The sequence below is a fragment of the Diabrotica undecimpunctata genome, chromosome 1 (genome assembly GCF_040954645.1).
Source record: "Diabrotica undecimpunctata isolate CICGRU chromosome 1, icDiaUnde3, whole genome shotgun sequence".
NCBI lineage: Eukaryota > Metazoa > Arthropoda > Insecta > Coleoptera > Chrysomelidae > Diabrotica > Diabrotica undecimpunctata.
The window spans coordinates 128,500,598-128,516,142 of NC_092803.1; the positions used below are offsets into that span (position 1 = coordinate 128,500,598).

Genomic DNA, 15,545 nt, shown 5'->3' on the forward strand with positions numbered 1-15,545 from the left:
CAATCGTTTCGCGTCATCGCACGTGTTCAAGCTGTTAGGCCGTTGTTCGATTTCGATAGCTTCACGAATGGTTCTCGATTTTAAGGAGCGGATGGGGGCGATGGTTTTTGCTTTTTCGAAATCTATTTTGTGGCCTGTTTGAATATGATGTTGGGCTAGGGCTGAAGTAGTATCGGAATGTTTGACAGATATAGAATGTTCGTAAATACGGTTATGGTTCGTCGGTTTGTCTGTCCGATGTATGTACGTGGGCAACTGGAACAGGGTATCTCGTAGACACCATGGTCTTCATTAGGGATTTGGTCTTTTACAGATCTGACGAGATTGGACAACTTGGAGTTAGTAGTGGAGATGGTTTTGATATTTAAAGGAAGAAGAGTTCTACTGATCTTATTAGTGACACCTTTAATAAAAGGTAGAAATATTTTGGGTTGATCCGGCGACAAGGTTTTTTTTTGAATGGAATGGGGTTTAGATGTTTTTAAATGCTCTTATTGATTTGGGTTTTGTGGTAGCCATTTTGTAAGAGTGTTTGCCTTATTGAATTAATTTCGGATGACCTATGATTGTTGTCACTAAGTCTTATGGAACGAGAAATGAGAGTGTTGACAACTGAATTGAGTTGGGCGGGGTGATGATGTGACTGGGCATTAAGATATCGGTTTGTATGAATGGGTTTCCGGTACACGGAATAAGAAAAACTGTGAGGTAAGTTTTTCTGAATAAGAACATCAAGGAATGGCAAAGACGCTTCAGACTCAACTTCCATCGTGAATTGAATACTAGGATGTATTCCATTCAGGTGGGAGAGGAAGAGATCTAATGTGTCTTTACCATGAGGCCAAATGACAAAAGTGTCATCAACATACCGTAACCAGCAGGTGGGTTTGAGATTTGATGAGGACAGGGCTGCTGTTTCGAAATGTTCCATGAAAATATTAGCTATTACGGGAGAGAGGGGAGATCCCATTGGGGCACCTTTGATTTGACGATAGAAATAATTTTGAAATGAAAAGTATGTATTAGACATGCAGTGTTTTATAAGAGATAATGTGTCTTGGGGGATTTGATGTCTAGAGTCCAAGATGGAAATGGTTTCATCGATGGGAATGTTGGTGAACAAAGAAACAATGTCAAAACTAACTAGTATTTCTGAGGGTGAAATAGAAATATTTTTCAGAAGGTCAATAAAATGAAAAGAGTTTTTGACAAAAGACGAAGCTTTTTCGGCTAATGGTTCTAAGGATAAAGCGAGATGTTTTGCTAATTTTTGAGTGGGGCAGTTGTATGCACTGACGATGGGTCTTAGAGGAACATTGGGCTTATGGATTTTTGGAAGGCCGTATATCTTTGGAATTCGGGATGATTTTTCTCTGGGTATAAGAGATTTTTTGATGTCTGAAGGTAGAGTAGACTTATTTATAATGGATTTGGTCGTTTTTTCCAGATAGGTGGTTGGATCGTTTAAGACGCGTTTGTATTCTGTGGAATTGAGAAGTTCGAACATTTTGTCAAAATAATTAGAAGAGTTAAGAATGACGGTGGCATTACCTTTGTCGGCCGGAAGAATGACAATGTCAGAGTTGTTATAAAGTTCTTTGAGGGCCCGTCTTTCTGAAAGACTGATAGTTGACGGTGGGGGTTTGGAAGTACGGAGAATTCTGGCGACATCTTGTCTGGCGACTTCGGCTTGGTCGGAAGGAAGTAGAGAAATAGCTTCTTCAGTTTGACAAATGATTTTCTCGGTTGGGATTGAAAGAGGTGTGACAGAAAAATTGAAGCCTTTTGATAGAGCTTTGGTAGCTGTACCGGATATGTGGATATCTGAGAAATTGCGGACAACAGTAGAAGGTTGTTGATTCGAAATGGGCTTTGAATTTTGTTGAGAGATAAGTATAAGATAGATATAATATAAGTAATATATAATATACAATTACTCGACTGAAAACTAATCACGGTGCATTCCCAGCTCACTTGGCTAAGTTAAATATTATCCCTTCTGGGGTATGCTCATGCGATAATATATCACAATGTGACATCAACCATATTCTTTTTAAGTGCGATAAACATAGGTATGAAACAGATCAGCTGTATTCAAAACTATCAGAACTTAAAATTCAGACTCCCATAAACATCACCCATTTACTCTCCTTAGATAGTAGAGAAGTATACGAACTAATATGTAACTTTTTATTTAAAGTTGGTTACATTATTTAAAAACTAATATCTTACATTACAATTCTGTGGCTAAAGGACTAGTTTCCAAGCCAACTCACCAAACACACACACACACACATAAGTAATATAATATCATTAAATGATTAAACTCAAGTATGACTCAACATTAAAGAAATAGTATCCTTTGTGATATTCAAAATAAAATATATATAACAATATATTATAGTAACAATACTACAGATATTTGGGTAAAAAGTCTCACTGGCATCAAGGGAAATGGACTGGTTGACCAGCTTGCTAAAGATGCTGCCCATGATGTACTATATGTACCCATATTCACATTGAATGACTTACAGCAACATTATAATAACAGAATTTTTATAAAATTGAAAAAAAAGATTGCAAAACATAGCAACGAACTCAAATATAAGTGTTATACTATCCACCCTACCTTACCACCAGCTATTATCTATATTTTTAAATAAGCAATGCCAAAGAAATTGACAGCAAAAATTACACGTATGAAAACTAATCACAGCGCATTACCAGCTAACTTGGCCAAGTTAAATATGTTATACCTTCTGGGTATGCTTATGGGACAAAATATCAGAATTTGACATCAACCATATTTTTTTAAGTGTGAGAAATATAAGAATGAAACATATATCAGCTGTATTCAAAACTATCAGGCCTTAGAACTTAGACTCATATAAACATATCCGATTCACTTTCCGTAGACAGTAGAGAAATACATAAACTAATATGTAACTTTTTTTTTATTATTTAAAACTGCTTCAACTTCTTCTTCTTCTTCTAGTGCCGTCTCCACTAATAAAGATTGGCTATAACCATTGCAAATTCGTTTCTATCTTCTGCTTTTCTTAAAAGTGTCTGTGTGTTTAACCCGGTCCAGTCGCGAATATTTTTCAGCCAGAATATTTGTCGTCTACCAGGACCCCTTTTTCCTTCGATTTTACCCTTCATAATCAGCTGCAACAACTCGTACTTATCATTTCTAAGTATGTGCCCCAAATATGCTGTCTTTCGCCTTTTAATGGTGGTCAAAAGTTCTCTGTCTCTTCCCATTCTGTGCAACACCATTTCGTTCGTAATATGATTGGTCCGTGGTATCTTCAAATTCTCCTAAAAAGCCACATCTAAAAAGCTTCCAGCTTTCTCATTAAGTCAACATTAACAGTCCAGGCTTCGACACCATAAAGAAGAATAGAGTGGATATAACATTTTACCATCCGATATCGGATTTGCAGATTGAGTCTTTGGTTACTCAGAAATTTCCTCATCTTCAAAAAGGCTGCTCATGATTGCTCTATTCTTGAGCGAATTTCTGATTTCAAATTCAGATCTTCCGTAATTAAGACTCACAAGTATTTCATTTTGTCCACTTGCTCAATATTTTTATTTTTTATCTGGATCCTTGTAATGAGTTTGCCTCTCTTACTGATAACCACGGTTTTTGTTTTCTTTATGTTTATTGTTAAACCAGACTCTTCCCTAGTATCACAAATTGTGTTTAGTAACGTCTGCAGGTCTGTCTCACTTTCAGCGATAATGACTGTATCGTCAGCATAACGGATATTATTTATATTTTTTACCATTTATCTTGATCCCTTCTGTACAGTTTTCAAGTGCTTGCGTAAATAACTCTTCGGAATATATATTAAATAGTAATGGTAAAAGTACACAGCCCTGTCTCACTCCTCTACTTATCTGTTGCGCATCCGTGCTATTTTCATCAAATGTTACCACAGCCTGTTGCTTCCAATAGAGATTTCTCAATATGTTAGTGCCGTTTTTGTCGAGTGATTTTCTCTTTAGACATTCCATGAGAATGTTATGTTTAACTTTGTCGAAAGCTTTCTCATAGTCTATAAACGCAATTAAAAGATATTTTTGTTGGTCTCGACATTTTTGGGCAAGAGTTGTAAAACTATACAGAGCTTCTACTGTTCCGAAGCCGTTACGGAAGTCAAACTGTCTATTACTCATATTCGCTTCGCACTTTCTGAATATTCTTGCATGTATAATCTTTAGACACGTTTTGTTTACGGTGCTGGAATGAGGACATATATCTTGATCTAAGGTATCCATTTGAGTCTCATTTGGTAGGTCGCAGTTTATCGGAGTATGCTTATTTGATTGAGAGGTAATGATTTTTCTAGACGTTTCAGCCTCAGTAAGAGATAATTGTGTAGAGGAATTTATCGACAAACAAGCTGATTGTTCTATTGTAGTGTCAGTCTCAGTAGAAGAGGATTATGTAGAAGAAATTGTCGAAAGGGGAGTTGGTTGGGAGAGTTTAGATGAACAGTATTTTGGGTGTCTTTTGAAGGAGTCTGAATATTTTTATTGGGACACTGAGATGCAAAATGTCCTTGCTGCTTGCATAAGTAACAATATTGCTTTTCAATGAAAAAGAAAATTCGATAGTTGTTATCCTCACGGCTAATTAAAATTGAATCGGGTAATTTGTCTAAGTTAGTTGTCACTATAAAAGTGTATCGTCGGAAACTCAAGGTATGCTTGAATGCTGGATTTGAAGTCCCTATCCCGAGAAAGTTAATTGGAGTTATTAGATGTATACCTAAGTTTTTCAGTTTTTCTTTTATAATGCTGTGCGGAATGCTTATCGTGGCTTCGTAATCTACGTGTATGGTTCGGGTGTAGTTCGATGGAACTTTTTAGGCGCGCTGCTAACAAAGTCGCAGTGGCCATGATGATTTCCAATCTCCGCTAGGAGTGGCACGAGAAGAAGAAGAAGAAGGAATGCTTAGAAATACGGTGGAAATAATCAATCGTTCATTTGGAGTTATTCGAGCTTGAGTACGTTCTTGATTAATTACTACAATTTCATTGTCGTTTGCTAGAAACGCATCGACTGTCTGTTCACTGGTAAAGAAGATACAAATACGATCGCTTATAATATTATAATAATAGAATGTATTTTTCTGGGATCCACTTTACAAGTTACTGCATTAAGGTAAACTTCAATATTCAAGATTGGGAGTGAGTGAAGTAGAATTGCTTGTTTTTTGTTTGAAAATTTATTTGAAGGTTGATTAAGAACTGTAGAATATAATTTTGATGGTTGGTTTACAAGTAGATTGCTAGAACTTTCCATGGTAGAAGATCCCGCTGCTGAATCCATTTCCATGCTTAGGCTAAGTAACCTAAATACGGCCCTGGTGCTTATAATGGATTATTACCGGAAAGACTGCTACTTAACCTCACGCCAAATCGGCGAAATAGTTGTTTACCCTTGATTTGTTATAGATGAGATATGAAAGTCAAATTTACAGTTTTTTTTAGTCCAGAAGAAGTAACACTTTTACACTGTTTAAATTTTAGATATAAACAAAATTCTATATTTGAAATAAAAAAGTTCCTTATTTTGTGCAAACTAACAAGGTAATATTAAATATCAATTATCGGTAATTGTTGATATGTTTCCTGTTCGGAGGTTCAAACGAGAATCCTAATATGTAACTTTCTTTTTAAAGTTGGTTATATTATTTAAAACCCAACCAATATCTTACAGTAAAATTTATGTGGCTAAAGGACTAGCTTCCAAGACAACTCTCCAAAGACACACAATTAGCTTTTTCTGATAAACCTTTCACATTTTATACTAAACAAAGAAAAGAAGAGTAACTTTCTTACAATATATTTTTTACATTTATTTAAATGAAATATTTTTAACTCTGTAAATATGCACCTATTTGACAAGTCTAAAATTTTAATTAACGGACAAAATTCAAAAATTTGTAAATAATAATAGGTCAATAAACGCGCTCATCTTTAAAAGATTAGTTTCGACTGACAATATACACATGTCCAAAAGTTTGGAATATTGGAATATTTCACCTTTTTATTAATTTTTATATATATAAACTATATATACTAAATAAATATCAAAACCAGATAAACGATATGCAAAAAAATTATTTATTCTCTTGGAGTGAAAAACTTACAATGTACAACTTACATTTAAAAATAAATTAGTATAGAAAAAAATAATTTTTAATAAAATTAATAATAAGTAATTCCTCCATTGGCCTGTATGAATGTGTGTAGGCGATTTGGCATGCTGCCGATTAACTGGTCGCGCTGGGCTTGCGGAATTCTCTCCCATTCTTCACGGGCAGCACCTTTTAGTTCTCGAAGTCTAATAGGGGGATTGTTTTGCTTCTTGATGCGTGTTTTGAGAATGTCCCAAGCATGTTTAATAACGTTCATGTCGGGGGAATTCAAGGGCCACTGTAATGTAGATATTTCTTCTTCTTCCAGAACATTTTGTACTGCTGCTGTTTTAGGATTTAAAACTTCCTAGATGTACACAGCACCAGTGACTTCTCTCTATAGAACCATCAGTGACGTCCGTGTACCACTCATAATACCACACCAAACCATAATACTGCCACCTTCAAATGGGACACGCCCTCCAACTGGGGCCCTCCAAACCAGTGTTGTTCGCGAATCAGATACCAAGCTAATTTTTGACTCATCAGAAAACATCACGTTATTCCAGTTAGGACTATGATACACCATTTCTCTAGCCCATTGCAACCTTACTATTTTTTGTTGGTAGGTTAGTTTAGCAACACGTAGCGGTCTTCTACGATATAAATTTACTGCATTTAGTCTGTGTGTTATTATTTGCCGTGAAATATTCAGTCCTTGAAGCCTAGAAATTTCTGTGGATATACCACTTGTAGATTCCAGACTATTTTTACGAGCTATCAATGGTATTTGCCGGTCTTGGCTGCTGTTGTACATCGACTTCTACCACTTCTGGGACGATCCTTAACGTCATTTGTATCTTGGAATTTTTTTTTAATTGTCGATACAGCATTGAGCAGCATCAACAATATTCACGTTATAACTTTGACTAAAGCCCTGTTGTAACAAAGAAATTACTCTGGATATGTCAAAATGAGATATCACGTTTCTAGGTATTTTTAAAAGGCTCAATTTAAATTTAAACAAAAACTGAAAAAATGTGTAAATACCCTAATCAGCGTATGTGTATCAGAATGTGATCAAAATCATACAAAAACGATACAAATTTTTTATCATTTTCATTTAAAAACGCTCTAGAATGAATATTAATAACAATTTTAAAACCACCATAGGCGTAGATATATTATTTGTACGTATTCCAAACTTTTGGACATGTGTGTATTATGTGTGGGAGCTACGTTACCTCTTCGATTTTAATGACAGCATTCTTTCATTCTGGACTGATTTATTGTTGTTTTAATATTTTTGGTTAATTATTAATTAATGGTTAATAACTACTTTTATGAATTATAATCAGATTATTAACCATATTCTTAATAGCTATTTATGCTTTAGTGTTATTTTAATTATTCTTTAAATATTGTTGTTTTTTGTTGTCGTTAGGTTTTTAAAACGCTAAAAACTGTGTCCATTAATTTACGAGTACATAAATTTTACTACTATTTTATATTATATTAAAAAAAACACACATTTTTATTGATAATTTAGTTGGAATTGAATAGAGCACTAAATTTGGTTTGTATAAAATATATTCATAAAACTTGTCGGAATGTTGACAATGAAAACCATAACCACACTCACAATTTTTCCATTTATCATCCGTAATAAAATCTATTAAAAATATTTATTAAATCGACGTTTGTATCACGTTTTTCTCTCACAATAATAAATTGCTATTGAAAAAAGTTGTTTGTTTTCAACAACCAATATTGGCCACTACGAAATTTTCAAATAAATGCATATGTATCGCCCAATGTTCTCATAATTTTGATTCGGATTTTATTAAACAAACGAAGCGTTTAATAAAATTTTAAAGGTTGGTCGAAAATTGTAATAAAACACATATGTGCACCTCAAAAATGTATAATATGTCATAGAAGAAAATAAAAATTTTATGACAAGCTCTTGTAGTCGATGAGGATAAAAAAATTTAAAAATTACATTAGAAGAGAAGAGAATTATATAAGAGTGAAAAAGAAAATATAAACAAAAAGAGCAGTAAGAAAAACTATAAAACACATAACTTGTTAACTTACAAACTTTTTAAAATCAATTACTTATCTTTTCTTTGATTTTATTTGCCTAAGACTTATTTTAATAGAATTTACCATCATACTTTAGGGAAAATTCGTATTTGTTGAAGACTAATAATTGGGGTCAGACAAATTTTATGTTCTTCATAATACAACGAACCTGGGACATTACAAACAACAATGCTAGCGGTGATTCGTTAGTACAATTTTTTATGGAACATAATATAGACATAGCTTCTTCTTTTTCTTCGTCTTTATAAGATATTCTGCTTGTTCATTGGCGGATTAATACCTCTATGGAAAGTTGTCACTCCATCTTTGTGCGGTCGTCCGATAGTTCTTCTGGCGATAGGTGACTTATCTCTTGCTATTTTGACGACACAAGTCTTCTCCATTCTGCTTATGTGAGTATTTCATTCTTTTTTTCTATTTCGTGTCCATTCATTTATACCCTGTACGTTACATTTTCTTCTAATGTCTTCTTCTTTCGATCTCTCAGCGTATTTTCTGTAATTCCTCTCAGTACTCTCATCTCTGCAATTTCCAGTAGCCTTTGCGTTGTGGCCGTGTCGGGTCTTGTTTCTGAGGCATGTGTCATTATTAGTCTTACATTGGCTTTATAAATTATTGACGTCATCTCAGTGTTAATGTATCTGTTTCGCCATATAGTGTTATTAAGGCATCCTGCCAGTCTATTTGCTTTTTGTACTTGATCTATCACTTTTTTCTCCAGGTCTTCATAGCTAGACCGTGTAATTCTCAGGTATTTTATTTTCATTACTTGTTCAATATTGATGCCATCAATTTCTATTTTATATCTGGTTGGTTCTTTGCTGACTACTATTATTTTAGTTTTCTGAGATGAGATTGTCATATTAAATTCTTTTGCTCTTATGTTAAATATTAGGACCAGTATTGGCAGACTATCTTCATCTTAGGCTATCAATATTGCGTCGTCTGCGTAACAGAGTATTTTGATTTTTTTGTTTGCTATTCTGTCTCCTCTTCCTTTGTTGACGCTTTTGATGATTTTATCCATAATCAAATTGAAGAGCATGGGGCTCAATGAATTCCCTTGTCTTATTCCGCTGCCTACTTCTATAGGTTCTGTAAATTGTCTATCTATTCTGACTTTCATTTTGTTGTTTTGGTAGATGTTTCCGATAATTTTTATAATATTTAGGGCAATTTTTCTATTATACAGAAGATGGATTACATCTTTGAGTCTTACTCTGTCAAACGATTTCTTTAGGTTAATCAGACACAGAAATGCTGGTCTATTATAATTTAGTGATGTCTCAGTAATTTGCTTCATAACGAATATTGCATCTGTACATGATCTTCCACTACGAAAACCCTGTTTTTCATCTGCCAAACTTATCCTCTGATTTATAAGCAGTTGTCAAATTGTGGTTGTAAGTTTTAGCATAGTATTTAACAAGTTTATACCTTTGTAGTTTTCTGGCTGTTTTTTATCTCCTTTTTTAAATAGTAGAATGAGTTCGCTCGTTCTCGAATCTTCCGGTATTTTATTGTGTTTTATAACTTTATTAATTAATGTTGGTAATTGTTCTGTCACTGCTGGTTCACAATATTTCAGTAATTCATTTGTTATTTTGTCTTTACCTGCTGCGTTTTTGTTCTTTAGGTTTTCAAGTATTTTCCGAACTTACTGTACATTTATATTAAGTTCTTTATTTGTGGTAATTTCTGGTGTTTTCGGTTCTAGCGTCGTTTGTTCTTCCTCTGCATAGAGATTTTTTAGGTAGTCAATCCACGTATTTTTTTCTGTGTTTTGGTTCTATTATTTTCTTTACTTCCGTTCTTTGACCTCTTATGAAGCGCCATATTTTCTTTTGACGACCGTAAAAATCATGTTCCATTTCTTTCGAAAAGCGTTCCCAGTGATCACTTTTTATTTTTTTTATAAGCGCATGTGTTTCGTTTATAATTGTCTTGTAATTATGGTATGCCTTTTGTGTTTTGGTTGACATGTATTTCAAGTAAGCTTTTTGCTTTTCTTTGCATTTTTTCTTCACTTCTATACAAAACCATGGAGTTCTTTGCCTTGGGACCGATTTATTTTTATTTATATTTCTTTCACCAAGAACTTCCTTGGCCGAGGCTTAGATATTAGACTTAATTTTTGCCCAGCTTTCTTCGACTCCCTCACTTTCTGTGATATATCTGTTTCTGCTTTATTCGGTTATTTTTTTTTGGAATAAGTATCTTGTGGAATCATCCTGTAAGCTTTCGACTTTTATCTTTATGGTGACAGAGTTAAAGAGACGATAAGTCATACACGGGATCTAGACATGGCCGAACAACTTTAAGATTTTGTCATGCCAAATACGGGTCATGCCGTTAGAAGACAATTGTTCACAGATAGTAAGGAATTCTAACAGCAAAGTAGGGGAGCAGGGGGCTACTTGTAACAATTTTCATAAAATCAAGGATATCTTGACAGTGATTTTCTCAATTCTAATTAAACACGTAACGCTACTCTAACTCGTTCTAAATAAAACGGAACTGAAAAAAAAGTAAAAAGATTGGTATTTATTAATCAATCAACTGTTTACCAAAAAAGTGCAATGTTATAACTTATCCCGCGTTTCTGACTAATTGTTACATCTGTTATGGCAGTTTGTAACAGTACAAAAATGAAAAATTTACAAAACATTAAACATTTTATTTTCCAATTTTTGAAGTTATATTGAAGTTATACTTCTATACGCACGGTCGGCGTTGGACATTTGCACGGGAGTGAATCTGTGAAACCATTACATATGTAAGATAATGAGTAAGAGAGGGACATAAGATATATTTTCTCTCTCTTCCTCTCTCGAGAATAAAAATGTTCCTTTTGTATATATATTTAATATTATAAATTTATTATATTATATATAATATTATATACCTATATAATATAATATATATTAATATTATTATTTATGTGATATGTTTTGTATTATTTATTAAATGTTCATAATTATTTTAGGCTTTTGTATTTCAAAATAATCACTGTATGACAGACAACTGTAATTTTGAAATCCGTTAGTATCATGTCTAATTGGCGAATCTTTTACGTGTTTGGTTTATACGCTGGTGTACGTGAGTTCGAATCCCAATATGAATTTCCTTTTTTATTTTTGAAATATTTAAAAACCTCACGTTAATGTTATTAAATATATGTAATATACGCAAACATGCTAAATTTTAAAATAAAATGAAAATTTACAACATAATCCGAGTTGTTGGTTTTTTATTTTTATCTTCGTAAAGTAAGTTATGTATATTGGCAGTTTTAAATACTTATGAATATTGCATTTTAATTTGTATTGTATTATTATATTGAATTATGTTGCAGTGTATTGTATTGTAATTTTTATATTATTAACAAAATAAACAATGAATTTTACTGCAGAGTATGTGTAAAAAAAATTTTTTGCATTCAAGTCATTTTATACATATATGAAAATAAAAATATATATTTTCATTAAAATATTGATACAATTCTTCATTTACTATACTCCTATTACAGGTCAAATGTTTATATACAGCAAACGATGCACCATATACCTATATACCTAATTCTTTTTCTCTTTCTGCTCTCTCTTACCTATAGCATTAAATATGTAATGATTGTGCAGATTGACTCCCATATAAATTTGTAACGGCGAACGCGTGTATAGAAGTATTGCCGGTAGAAGTAGAACTTCTACCGGCAGTCCCACTGGACTGCCACACCCGTTTTTTTTATGAAAGATTAATTTTTTAATAAAATATTAAATACCTGTGTTTCGTAAAATAAAAAAATAACCAACTTGCAAGACACATGAAAATAACTTCAATCTTCATCAGAGTTATAACTAATGCAAATAAAGGAGATAATTCTCCTGTTGCTTACTTCATGTGTGCCCATCGCTTACATGTAGTACATTCAACCCATCGCCTTTAACTGATTCACTATAGGGTTTACTGTATACCAAACCACACCACTCATCAGCCTCTAACTTGGAATATCAGAATTGAAAACCCTTTTTTACCCCTTCTTTTATTTTTGTTTATTTTTCTTTACCCTTCCCGTTTTTTTATTAATTACCCCTTTTTTTCTAGATAAATCTTCTTTCTTTTATTTCTTTTTTACTTTTTCTTTACACTCGATTCTAAAAGCTTTTTCGGATGTATCTGTCAGAACAGTCGATTTTATTTTGCGTCTATTCACTGTATATTGTTTCCGCAGAGGTGCCTTTGGTAAAGGTGTAATCTTTGAGGGCGAAAAATTAATTTGAACACCTGAATAACTTGGGATTGGTTCGGTAACAATTTCCATGGTATGCATTATTTCACTGGAGCTGATATCCAATTCAGGAGTAGAATCTAATAGTTGCAGATTTTTTATATCCAATGTTAAATTCTGCGTTGTTATGTTTGCTTCTAATTCTTCTAAAGGATTTGGCCGATCAGTAACATAAGATGGCGCATAGTCACTGTTTTGTATAAAACTTAAGAGGTCGCTGGTTAAATGATATTAAATAAATAATAATGAAGAAAAAATGCAATATTTTATTTGAAAATAAATTAGCGAAAAATAGCAATTACAACTGTGAATAAATTATGATATTAACTAGCCTTACTCATTATTGTTGTCTGTACAAAGAATATAGACTCACCCTTTGAAATATTGATGTCATAAGATTCTTAGCCAGTGGAATCTTGTTGGTACCACATCGCATCGGGACGAGGCTCGATAGCACGAGAACCAAAAAACTCGGTGCGTTTCGGTCGCTGCTTAGAGATGAAGTGTAAGTGTCTTGAGATGGTTAGGTCAGAAACCACCCTATGGCCACGCTTCAAAGCGGTTGGTAGGAAGAGGGTATACCAATAAATCACTCTATTGTATTGCGATTTTGAGTGGCGATAATTTAAGTTAATTGTCACGGTAATACGATACTTTACTCTTGTGTGTATTGGCGACACAAAAATAACAAAAGAAGTCAAATTCTCCGTACTTAAAACATAATAAATGAGATAGTCAGTTTAACAATTCGATTTTACGAAATAACAGGAAGCAATATATTTTAACAAAGTCGTTAGAATACAACATTAAATTAGATCACATTATAGTACAGCAAAAAAAAAAATATTAAATGTAAAACATGAAAATAAATGCCACGTACTTTCCCAAACAGTCACTATCTTAAAATATATGAGTATTTAAACGCCAAATATCAGAAGATTCTAGAATATCACATAAGATTATGACATAAGATTAGACATTAGTTTATGTTTGCAGGGTTTAAATCCAGCGGAAATGCCTCCTTAACTACACCGGGAATATCGTATATTGTCGTCGTCTTCCCAGGGTTATAATTTTGCATCTATGCTGTATGTGCTATGTTCACGTAGTTCTTAAACGGATCATAGACCCCAACATCAAAGGGTTGCAGATAATGAGAGCAACGATAAGGAAATGATAACATAATAACATTATTTTTTTTTTTGCTTTTTTGATAACACTAATATTTACATGTGAGTTATCGAGTAACAAAACAACTGCCTCTTCCTTGGTGAGTTTAGCATTGTGAGCACAGATTTAATCTGTAAATATATAAATTGGTATTATATTTTTGTTCAGAAATATACATATTAAACTAGTAAAATATTTATGACAGATATATAAATTAAACTTAAGTGTTTGTAAAAATATCCAAATTTTAATCTGTTAACAAATCAATTTGTAAGACAAATATTACGATAATGTTATTTATACTACATCAAAATAATCCAGGAGACACCTAATGTTAACTGCAAATACAACAATAAATTTATGTTTTGATATATTTTTTTTGTTTTGTCGATCATTTATGTTTTGATATATTTTTTTTTGTTTTGTCGATCATTGTTCCAACTTGAACAGTAGTGCTGATAAGAATGGCTATAAAAAATTTAACAAAACTTCAATATGCGTTTTTTGTCTTTAAGATAAAAAGTAATATTTCTTTATTGGTACTTGATTTTTGACCCATGTAGATTTTTATTTAATTGTGAAATTGCCAATAATATACAGAAATGTCATTTAAATCGCGGAATGCAGTGGCATGCTATCGGCATGTTTTAAGCTGACAGAAGTCAAAGAAACGCTGATGAGGTCCTCTACACGAACAGCAGTGTCATTAATCGTTTGTGGTTAAGGTGTTAAGAAACTGGTGAGATTGCTGAACGTTGTACAAGAATAACCAACCAGATTGAAGACCGTTTTATTAGGTTGTAGGCTTTTCGAGATCGCACTTTAAATGCATCATAATTACAAATGAGGCTGCAAGAGACTTATCAGTTTTTTTTTAAGTGGTCAAACCATTAGAAATAGACTGCATAAAGTAGAGTTTAATGCTCGAATACCTACGAAAGTGCCTGTGTTATCCAGAGGAAGTCGCGCTCATCGATTTCAGCATGCACAAGAACACGCAAATTAAGTTATATATGAGTGGACCTCTACTTTGTTTAGATATGAGTCCCGATTTAGATTTGCACCAAATTTGAAGACGATGGTAATGCTGAACGCTTGGCCACCGTGCAGAAGGTTCACAGAGAGCAAGGCGGCCATATAATTGTATAGGGTTGCATTACTCTGGGTGGAAGAACCAATCTCGTTTGTCTGGAATGGTTTCTAAATTCAACAAAATACCGCGATATTATTCGTGAACCTATTGTACCCTTTGCATAACAAGCTGATCCCCAATTTTAATTATTGCGCGGTCGCATACTGCCAGGGTCGTACTAACATTCCTCGAAGTTGATGAAATTAAGGTTTTACCACGGCCTGCACAATCGCCAGATTTAAAACCAATTGAGCATGTATGGGACATATTCATCAGACGCATTTTACAACAAAATATTGCGTTCGATACAAGATAGCAACCGTTTAAGGGCCTCTTAATGGAGTTAAACAGAATACCGCAGCAAGGCATTGACCATCTGATCATAAGTTTGCCTTACAGGTGTAAGACAGTAATCAACAACCGTTAAGGTCATACACTATACTAACTTAACCTAAAAACTACTTTTTTGGGAGTTGAGGGGCAACAAATTGGTTTTTTATTTTTTGTGTTGCCATTGTTAGACTTAAAAAGTTCTGTTATAAATTTCTTGAGGGCTAATGTGATAATTCTAAGAAAAAATTTTTACTTTACATGCGAGACACTTGCATATAACTTTTTATTAAAAATATTTGAAATAAATTGTTAGAAATCGTTCTGTAATCTGGCATTTTGTTTTTGTCCCCCAGATTATTTT

At 33.2% G+C, this 15,545-nt stretch overlaps 1 protein-coding gene across 1 annotated transcript in view; it reads left to right on the forward strand.

The window, feature by feature from the left end:
- LOC140434970 (uncharacterized) overlaps positions 1–15,545 on the forward strand; it is a 65,213-nt gene that overhangs the window by 12,529 nt on the left and 37,139 nt on the right. The gene's annotated exons all lie outside the window — the stretch shown is intronic.